This window comes from Pleurodeles waltl, chromosome 10 (assembly GCF_031143425.1).
Source record: "Pleurodeles waltl isolate 20211129_DDA chromosome 10, aPleWal1.hap1.20221129, whole genome shotgun sequence".
NCBI classification, from domain to species: Eukaryota; Metazoa; Chordata; class Amphibia; order Caudata; family Salamandridae; genus Pleurodeles; species Pleurodeles waltl.
The window spans coordinates 66,227,181-66,237,726 of record NC_090449.1 but is presented as its reverse complement, the minus strand read 5'-3'; positions in this window follow the sequence as shown (position 1 = coordinate 66,237,726).

The window sequence follows — 10,546 nt, the reverse complement described above, 5'->3', positions numbered from 1 at the left end:
AGTTAGTAGCATAGAGAAGAGTGGCATGGAGTGCCGTAGAGTAGATTGGCGAAGAATGGAGTACAGCAGAGTGACAAAGAGTGTTGTTATTGGAGTGGCATAAGGTGGACTCATGTAAAGTGGCATACATGGGAGTGACAGAGTGGAGCTGACTGGTGTAGAGTGCATCGACGTTGAGTGTTTCAGGATATAGTGGCTTAGAGTGCAGTGGCACCGAGTGCAGTGGCATTGAATCCATCGTCTTGCAATCCAGTGTCACAGAAAGCAGTGGCGTAGATTGAAGTAGTGCACTGTAGAGTGCAGTGGTGCAGGGTGGAGTAGCGCAGAGTACAGTGGTGCAGAGTAGAATGGTACAGAGTAGAGTGGCGTAGAGTGCAGTGGCACAAAGTGAAGTGGTGTAGAGTGGTGCAGAATGGAGTGGCATAGAGCTGAGTGATGCAAATGGCAGGAGCGCAGAGTAGAGTTAATTGGCATAGAGTGCAGAGGAGAGTCGAGTGGCATGGAATGCAATGGAGTACAGTGGTGCACAGAAGGGTAGCATGAGCGGTGCAGCATAGAAATTAGTGCCGTAGAGTGAAGTGGCACAGAGTACTGTTCCGTAGAGTGGAGTAGTGCAGAACAGAGTGGCCGAGAGTTCAGTGGCAGAGAGTGCTGTGTTGCAGTGTCAGAGTGCAGTGGAAAAGAGTAGCATAGAGAGCAGTGCTGCAGAGTACAGTGATGCAAAGTACAGTGCAATGGAGTAGAGTACTATGACATACAGGGCCTCATTATGACCCTGGCGGGCGGCGGAGGCCGCCCGCCAGGATCCCGCCCTCCAAATTACCGCGCTGCGGTCAAAAGACCGCGGCGGGTATTACGAGTTTTCCCCTGGGCTGGCGGGCGGTATCAGTAAAACCGCCCGCCAGCCCAGGGGGAAAACGACCTTCCCACGAGGATGCCGGCTCGTAATCGAGCCGGCGGAGTGGGAAGGTGCGACGGGTGCAGTGGCACCCGTCGCGTATTTCAGTGTCTGCAAGGCAGACACTGAAATACTTTTCGGGGCCCTCTTACGGGGGCCCCTGCCGTGCCCATGCCATTGGCATGGGCACGGCAGGGGCCCCCAGGGGCCCCGCGACCCCCCCTACCGCCATCCTGTTCATGGCGGCTTTCCCGCCATGAACTGGATGGCGGTAGGGGGGGTCAGAATCCTCATGGCTGCGGAGCGCGCTCCGCAGCCATGGAGGATTCCAAAGAGCAGCGGAAAGTCAGCGGGAGACCGCTGACTTTCCGCTTCTGACCGCGGCTGAACCGCCGTGGTCAGAATGCTCATTGGAGCACCGCCAGCCTGTTGGCGGTGCTCCCGTGGTCGGTGGCCGTCAGAATGACCCTCACAGTGTAGTTGTGGATAGTGCAGTGGTTAAGAGTAGAGTGGGTTAGAGTGCAGTGGCATAGAGTAAGGTGGCATAGAGTGCAGTGGTGCAGGGTAGAGTGCAGCTGCATACAGTGGCACAGAGTGCATTGGCGTTGCGTAAAGTGATGTAGAGTGCAATGACATAGAGTGCAGTTGTGTAGACTGCATTGGCGTAGAGTGCTGCGAGTAGAATGGAGTAGAGTGCAGTGGTTAAGAGTAGAGTGGCATAGAGTGCAGTGGCATAGAGTGAAGTGGCGTAGACTGGTGCAGAATGGAGTGGCATAGAGCTGAGTGATGCAAATGGCAGGGGCGCAGAGTAGAGTCAATTGGCATAGAGTGCAGAGGATAGTTGTGTGGCATAGAATTCAGTGGAGTACAGTGGAGCATAGAAGAGTAGCATAGAGCAGTGCAGCATAGAGATTAATGCCGTAGAGTGAAGTGGCACAGAGTACAGTACCGCAGAGTGGAGAAGTGCAGAGTAGAGTGGCCTAGAGTTCAGTGGCAGAGAGTGTAGTGTTGCAGAGTGTCAGTGCAGTGGTGAAGAGTAGCATAGAGAGCAGTGCTGTAGAGTACAGTGATGCAGAGTACAGTGCAATGGAGTATAGTACTATGACATAGAGTGTAGTTGTGGAGAGTGCAGTGGTTAAGAGTAGAGTGGAATAGAGTGCAGTGGCATAGAGTGGAGTGGTGCAGGGTAGAGTGCAGCTGCATACAGTGGCACAGAGTGCATTGGCGTTGCGTAAAGTGATGTAGAGTGCAATGACAGAGTGCAGTTGTGTAGACTGCACTGGCGTAGAGTGCAGTGAGTAGAATGGCGTAGAGTGCAGTGATTAATAGTAGAGTGGCTTAGAGTGCAGTGACATAGAGTGGAGTGGTGAAGAGTGGTGTTGAGTGGCGTAGACTACAGTGGCATAGAGTAGATTGTTTCATATGAAGAGAAGTGGCATTGAGTGGGGTGGTGCAGGGTAGAGTGCAGTCGCACAGAGTGGCTTTGAGTGCAGAGTAGATTAGAGTGGCATACGCTGGATTGGCGTAGAGCGCAGGGGTATAGAGTTGAGTGTTACAGAGTAAAGTGCATTGACATAGAGTGCACTGGCATAGAGGGCAATGTGTTGCAGAGTGGCACAGAATATATTGCTGTAGAGTACAGTGCTGAAGAGTGGAGTTGTGCAGAGTAGATTGGTGTGTCCTAGACTGGAGTGGTGCAGAGTTCTGTGGCGAAGAACGCAGTGGTGTAGAGTGGAGAAGAGTGCACTGGCATAGAGTGGTAGAGTAAAAAGGCGTAGCGTGAAGTGGCGTAGAGTGCAGTGGCATAGAGTGGAGAGGTGCTGAGTGTAGTGGTGTAAAGTAAAATGGTGCAGAGTAGAGTGCAGTGGTGTGGAGTGGTGCAGAGTAGATATGAATGGCGTAGAGTGGAGTATGCATGGTGTGGTAACACACTGCCATTACAGACAACACATTTTCAATTGAAATGACCATTACATTTGCACAGACAGGGTTACTATTACAACTATATAGTGCACAGACGAAAATGTGTGGAACCTAAAAATTGCTGGGCAAAGCTGCAACTGCATGGTGCCGTCCACTTAAATCAATTCTGCTGCCAGAGGAAGCTCTCAGCACTGATGTCCAAACGGGGCGGCTGATTCTAGACAGTGGTCTAGACAGGTACTTCGCTGACCACACAGGCCTCCCACTCAAGTCTCATTCAGTTTTCACGCCTCGTGCCTCGTATGTGCACCCAGATTATTGAGAATTCATAAGAACATATAATTGCACATAAGGCGCAGCATCAAAATTACCACTACTTGGAAATACCACTGCTGTGATCACCACTGCAGCAAATAACATAAATACAATATTAGTTTTAGGGTTAGGGTTAGGGTTTTGTTTATTGTGGGGTAGTCTTAGTCTTAGGTTTAGGGTTAGGGTTAGGATTACGCTTTAGCTTTAGTCTTTACAAAAGGGATTGTTGGGTTTAGGAATGGAATTATGCTTTGTGGAGAAGAGGTCAGAGAAGGTTAAAGAGGTTAGCTGCGGTTAGGGGTTAAAGCTTTAGCATTTTGGTCACGGTCAGGCTCAGTAATACGATTAGGGTAAGGTATGGGTTGGTATTTGTTCTGTGGTAGTGTCAGAGTTAAGTAAAGGACAGCGTTAGATTCAGGGCCCGATTGAGTGACAGTACACCAACTCTTGTTCTATAATCAATCAATGTAGTGGATTGCATAATTAACTTTCTGAATCTGCCCCTAAGTGTGGAATACATAAGTTCTGCTTAAAGTTTCTATGTGAATCTTGAGGAGAAAATACCTAAGATCATCAGTTCTGGAGAAACATTCTGTCCACATTAATGGCAAGATGTTAAATCCATCTAGTAGACGTGGTTTCTGTGGAAATATTCGACGCCATCCATTTTTCCAGGATCACACAAACCCCTTGTTTTGCTTCTAAGAGGAGAGGTCTTACCCTCAACCCTCCCTTCTCTCCAGTCTACTTTGTCTCTCTCTGTCATGTTAGAGGGAGGGGCTCCCTCGTCATCACCCTCTTTCCTCTCCAGTCTTCATCCTGCTTCCTGTAGCTGTCAGTTCCTTCTTCCTTCTACTTCAGCTATGAAGTGAGACATACTTCACCGCAGTTGACTTTACTCCTGCGCTCTGGATTCTGTTCTGCTACCAAGGTCCTAGTGGTTGTATGTCAGAACATCAGTAACAAAAATATTGTCTTGCAAAAATATTGTGGCCTAAATATTGTTTACAAAAGTATTGCTCAATGTTGTATAAATGTTTTGTTATTAACTCCAACCGGGCAATATTTTTGTCAGATGATAGCAAACCCACAGTATCCTGATACCAAGCCTCCCTAATACCTCTAGCCTTACGTATACTCTAGTACTCTAATATCCCCACCCTGCCAATATCCAAGAACGTCTCCCCCTACATATGTGTGCATATACCTCTATACCCTAATACCTCTAGCCTTACTGATACTCTAGTACTCTAATATCCCCACCCCTGCCTATATCCAAGAACGTCTCCCCCTACATATGTGTGCATATACCTCTATACCCTAATACCTCTACCTTTGCTATTACCCGTCACTAGTGCATCTATTCCACCTACACCTAGACCTTTGTACAACTGTCCAGGTTATATTTACCACAATCTACATCCTAGCACTGCTACACTGGTCCGTACCCTCTTCCATCTACTTGACCTAGAACCCAGTACCTATAACCTGCTCTATTCACCAGTACCTCTTGCTCTGCCAACACCCTAGTACCTCTTCCCTCACCTGTACCTTAGTATATTTATTCCTACATATAGCCTAGTCTCTTCATCCTGCAACCTCAGCCCCGCTCACACCCTAGTACCTAAACCCAGTAAGTCTCCTCCTTTCCATCTCAATTTCTCCTGCCTCTTTCTATCCTTACCTCTTGTCGTGGGCCATTGTTTGTCCTCTCTTTCTATCTTACTTCCTCAAATTCTTCAAATAAAACGGCTTCTCCTGCTTTTGAGAGTCCCCTAAATACAGTTTCCCCAGCCTGGGATTGTCAGAGAAGGTATGATTTTTGCCTCAACGAACGACAATCATGCGTGTTCATAAGACGTCTCCTCATGCGTGTTCATAAAAGGTCTGCCATGTGAACGTACTGAGAACTGGAGTGTGGCTCCAAGGTCAGGGTGTACATCCGAAGTAAACCCCTAGTAACTGTTGTCCTGTAACTGGGATGCGGGAGACTGGCTTTCGTAGCAGTGTGGCTTTCTCCTGGAAAGGACCTGCTCTTTTTAGCTATCGCTTTCAAGGAAAGGTGCCTACTGGCCTCTCATGATAAAAGGTCCTGCACCCATTCCATGTGGGACAGAGATGAAGAGTCAATGTACACTTTGCATGGGTGAGCCAGGGTGAGTGTAGAGCTTGTGCATGTGCTTGGCTGTCTGGGCTCAGGATCCATCTAGAGATTCGTTCATTAGTTCATGTGGATGTGCCCAGGACCTTTGTGTGACCTGGAAAGTCAATAGAACATCCCTGAATTTTCCCTTCAAAGATGCCTCTGTGACTGGACTCCAGTAGCTCATGGACAGGAGTTACATATGCTCTCCTCTGCCATTCAGGAACTTGTCCTGGAACCTTCCTGTCCTTTCTCCTTGAGTGCCCTCTGGTGGGAGGGAACACATCCTTCCCTTTGAAATGTACCCACTTCTTCCCTTTTAGGGCGCTCCCAGCTCCAATCCCTCTCCCTGCTGCACCATCATAACAAAAGACTGTGGCTGGGCAAGTCTGAATTTAATACAACATAGGCACTGCCTGAATCCAGCTTTGGGAAAGCTCCTTTGGAAGGCATCTGGCTTGCACTTTTCATGCTCTGATCATGCAAGGACAAGCAAGGTCTGGTTGGAGTGGGAGTCCTCTTAATTTTGAACATTGCAGAAGGCCGAATGACTAGTCTGAGAATAAATACTAGCCACACTATCTACTCAGTGAGCTAAGAATCCTCCTGCCAGGGAGAGGAGACACAAACCCTTTTCTTTGAGAAATCAACTGTGTTCCAGGGCCAGGATTTTTTATGACTTGCTTCCTTACAGATTGTGGCAAAGAGTCTGCCAGTTGTGGCCTCCAAATGGACCTACAGCTCACTCAGCCCTCCCTCCTGGCTTGAAACTGATTGAAGGGCTCGTGAAACCAGGATGTGATGTACAAAAACCTTGGCAACCCAAATGCAAATATGTGCAAAGGACGCAAATATATTTCACTTAAAAGCCCACTTTGTGGAAGCCCTTTTGTGCCACGATAACTTCACTTCAGCTCCGAGGGTCAGTTGTGTCTTTTAAATTCAAAATACTACATATATTATGAGTGGGTTTATTGGTTCTTTACATTTTTCAAACTTAGTTCTCCGCCTCCCGGGCACTGAGATTCCAGCATGCACTGCCAGGAGTTGTGCCCCCTGGCCGCCCTTCCATCGGTGGTCCCGTTAGCTCTTCTCTCTCTTAGGGTGGGCATTTGCCTGGGCGCAAGAGAGAATGCCTGCGGAGACCATGGTCGGGTGACGTAAGAGCCTGCTTGGTCAAGAGGGATGTTGGAGCTGTGCGCAATACCTAAGAACAGGCAGCGCCTCTAGTGGGTCTTCAAGGCACCAGACAAGCCTAGTGTGAGAGGCGGCTATTAATGCAGGCACAGTCGAGCATCGGGACAGCGGTTTGAATTAGTGGGGTTTACGAGCTGGCATTGCCCTACTATAAACATTAACCCTTTTCCAGTCTCTAGAAAGCCTCTGCCAACCCCAACAAGAGGTGATTTGTGTGAGCTAAAGTATCCTATGCCACACCCCATGATTTGGCCGTAGTGATAACCCTCTGGCAAACCCGAAAAGCGTGAAAAGTTACAGGGTGGAAATCCCTTGTATGGTGGAACTTCATATTGTGGAAACACTGTCAGGAAGATACCGGCTACTACTGTGTAGTGAAAACTCTGGCTACGCTGGTTAGCACAGATCTTCATTTGTATTTTTGTATGTGTAGGATTTTGCAGTATGTGGAATGAAAGAGCTTTTATAAGTAAAAGAATTGTCCTGATAGGTAGTCTTAAGGAGAGTTCTTAATGTCTCAGCTGAGCTCTGAGTTTCTTGCCCACGCCTTATCCTTTAGTTGGTCTTGGACTGCCCTGTCCAATTATCTCGAGGGTTCATTGATAAGGGGTGTGTACTTGGTGCTTGTTTTTAAGGGCCAGTAGTAAGGTGGCCTCAATACACCAGGTGTAACAGTCCCTAATTGTTACTGTGGGAGCCCAGTGACACCTTAGTGGCCTGTGACCCCCTGAACCAGTTCGGACATTTGCACCTTGTATGTGACTATCCTCAAGACATATGTGTATATAAGGAATACAACTTATCGTTCATCATCTCACTCCACATTCCACCCCCGATAGAATCCTGCACTCATCCACAGCAAAGCTCATCACCCACTGATCATATAAAATGATGACTGGTGGAGAAGAGGGGCTGGAGTCCAGGGCCCCAAGATGTGGAACTCAGTGTAGCCAAGCATGAGAGCAGAGTGAAACTACATTCAATTCAGAAAAAGCCTGAAAACTGAAATATTCTACATGGCGTTCACCTGAACTTTTCACTAACGCGGAAGCGAATGACAAACGCCGTGCCAAAGGGACTCTAATTCCTCTCAATGGCTCAACATCCAACCTCGGTGCTCCGGAATACCTGAAAGGACACGTTCAGTTCTTTATACAACTCCAAATAAATAGTTTTTAGTTCCTAATATATATGCATGGTTAGAAAAGTTGAGGAACTGTAACAGCTTAGTAACTGTAATATTTTCCTATCAAAATATGTTTTCACAAACACGCCACCCCTTCCTGTGTAGATTCATCAACTTGTAACAAGCATTGGCAAAGCCAACAGATCTGGCTTTCTCTTTAGGTCCTGATTTCCTGATTGAAATAATCTACAGCATTACATCGTTTTGGTCTACGTGTAGACTCATGGTGCTTACGATGTGGGGAGTCGGAGGCAGTTTTTTTTTAGGACGTGGTCCTACGCTGGATCACGGGAGTAACAAAGGTCCCCGCAGTTCGGGCGGGGAGGGTGGACGAGCTCCATGGCGGGACCTTAGCACTGCACCTGGCCTAAGTGAGTCCGAAAGGGGAGGGGGCTTCACTCCATGTTCTTTGCAAGGGGGGGGCTCCAGTTTCGTTACGCCACTGCGCCTGAGTGCCAACGTCTCAGGTTCCCCTAATCAATACATAGAAGCACAGGCTTGCCAGTGGCATTGCACTGGACCCTAGGCCGCCCTGCTTGGCTGGACCGAGAAAATCCTCAGCCAACAAAAGCTCTCCTCGCGCTTGCATTGCTGTTGGCACAACGTGTGGTCGCGCTTTTATAGCGCCTCTCCCCTCAACAAAGCACTAGTTCGTGGACTGGTAGCTCGCTACTCTGTTCCTGTATTGGTTGGTAGAGTGCGGGGCTGCAGTGGGACCTACATGGCAAAAGTTCCGGTGTCACGCGGACGCACGTGCACAGGGCTCCCACTGTGTCGCAAGGAACGTGAACCAGCTCATGAACGCAGCTGCAAGTGTGCCCAAAACATCACCCCTGCGCACCCCGTGACAGCTGCCCTGTGAGGCAGGAGAGGGGAGAGGTCAGCACTGGGAGATGATGTAGATCTGCAGATGGTGGAAAGGAGGGAGTAAACTGAGGAGTGAAGGAAGGGCAGTGCTGGAAGGGAGGTGAGGGGTGAGGAGGGAAGGAGGCGAGGGGTGAGGATGGAAGGGAGGTGAGGGGGTGAGGATGGAAGGAGGCGAGGGGTGAGGATGGAAGGGAGGTGAGGGGGTGAGGATGGAAGGAGGCGAGGGGTTGAGGAGGGAAGGAGGTGAGGGGGTGAGGATGGAAGGAGGCGAGGGGTGAGGATGGAAGGGAGGTGAGGGGGTGAGGAGGGAACTAGGCGAGGGGTGAAGATGGAAGGAGGTGAGGGGGTGAGGATGGAAGGAGGCGAGGGGTGAGGATGGAAGGAGGTGAGGGGGTGAGGATGGAAGGAGGCGAGGGGTGAGGATGGAAGGGAGGTGAGGGGGTGAGGATGGAAGGAGGTGAGGGGTGAGGATGGAAGGAGGTGAGGGGTGAGGATGGAAGGGAGGTGAGGGGGTGAGGATGGAAGGAGGCGAGGGGGTGAGGATGGAAGGGAGGTGAGGGGTGAGGATGGAAGGGAGGTGAGGGGGTGAGGATGGAAGGAGGTGAGGGGTGAGGATGGAAGGGAGGTGAGGGGTGAGGATGGAAGGAGGCGAGGGGTGAGGATGGAAGGGAGGTGAGGGGGTGAGGATGGAAGGAGGTGAGGGGTGAGGATGGAAGGGAGGCGAGGGGTGAGGATGGAAGGGAGGTGAGGGGTGAGGATGGAAGGAGGTGAGGGGTGAAGGTGGAAGGGAGGTGAGGGGGTGAGGATGGAAGGAGGTGAGGGGTGAGGATGGAAGGAGGCGAGGGGTGAGGATGGAAGGGAGGTGAGGGGGTGAGGATGGAAGGGAGGTGAGGGGGTGAGGATGGAAGGAGGCGAGGGGTGAGGATGGAAGGGAGGTGAGGGGGTGAGGATGGAAGGGAGGTGAGGGGGTGAGGATGGAAGGAGGTGAGGGGTGAGGATGGAAGGGAGGTGAGGGGTGAGGAGGGAAGGAGGCGAGGGGTGAGGATGGAAGGGAGGTGAGGGGGTGAGGATGGAAGGGAGGTGAGGGGTGAGGATGGAAGGAGGCGAGGGGTGAGGATGGAAGGGAGGTGAGGGGGTGAGGATGGAAGGGAGGTGAGGGGGTGAGGATGGAAGGAGGCGAGGGGTGAGGATGGAAGGGAGGTGAGGGGGTGAGGATGGAAGGGAGGTGAGGGGGTGAGGATGGAAGGAGGTGAGGGGTGAGGATGGAAGGGAGGTGAGGGGTGAGGATGGAAGGAGGCGAGGGGTGAGGATGGAAGGGAGGTGAGGGGGTGAGGATGGAAGGGAGGTGAGGGGGTGAGGATGGAAGGAGGTGAGGGGTGAGGATGGAAGGGAGGTGAGGGGTGAGGAGGGAAGGAGGCGAGGGGTGAGGGGTGCTAGAGACGGGGTAATGGGTGGTGCCGGTGAGATGGGAGGGAGAAGGGGCCACAGCGAAGAAGTGAAAGAGAACTGAGCGCAAAGAGCGGGTGAAGATGCGCCGAGAGGCTGGAACTGCCGGCTTTGGAAACGATAGATGGGCTGGGGACTTGGGTGAGGGAGAAACTGTGAAGGATGGGGGGTGAGAACGGCGGCGGGGAAAAGAAAGAGGGAGTCCGGTGAGTGATTTGCTCCTGTGCTCGTGTCTGCTGTCAAAGTCACTGTGGAAAGGGTGGGGGGGGGGGCGGGAGGTATAGAAAGGGGTGCTGAAAAGATGACAAGACACTTTGGACAAACGTCGGGGCTGACTGGGGGCGAGGGAGGTGAGAAAGAAGAAAATTGAGGTGAACATGACGCTGAATTGAAGTTTGATGTGAACAGGGAGCGGCGAGGTGAAAGGGAGGTGCGATTTGAGACCAGTGATGACCGAACTGCGGAGTTAAAGAGGCGGACGACGAGAAAACAAGGTGAGGAGAGAGGTGCGCGAGCCGAGGACAGACGAGTGAAGCACGTGCACCGCCTAACTCCGCGCCAGCCAATGCCA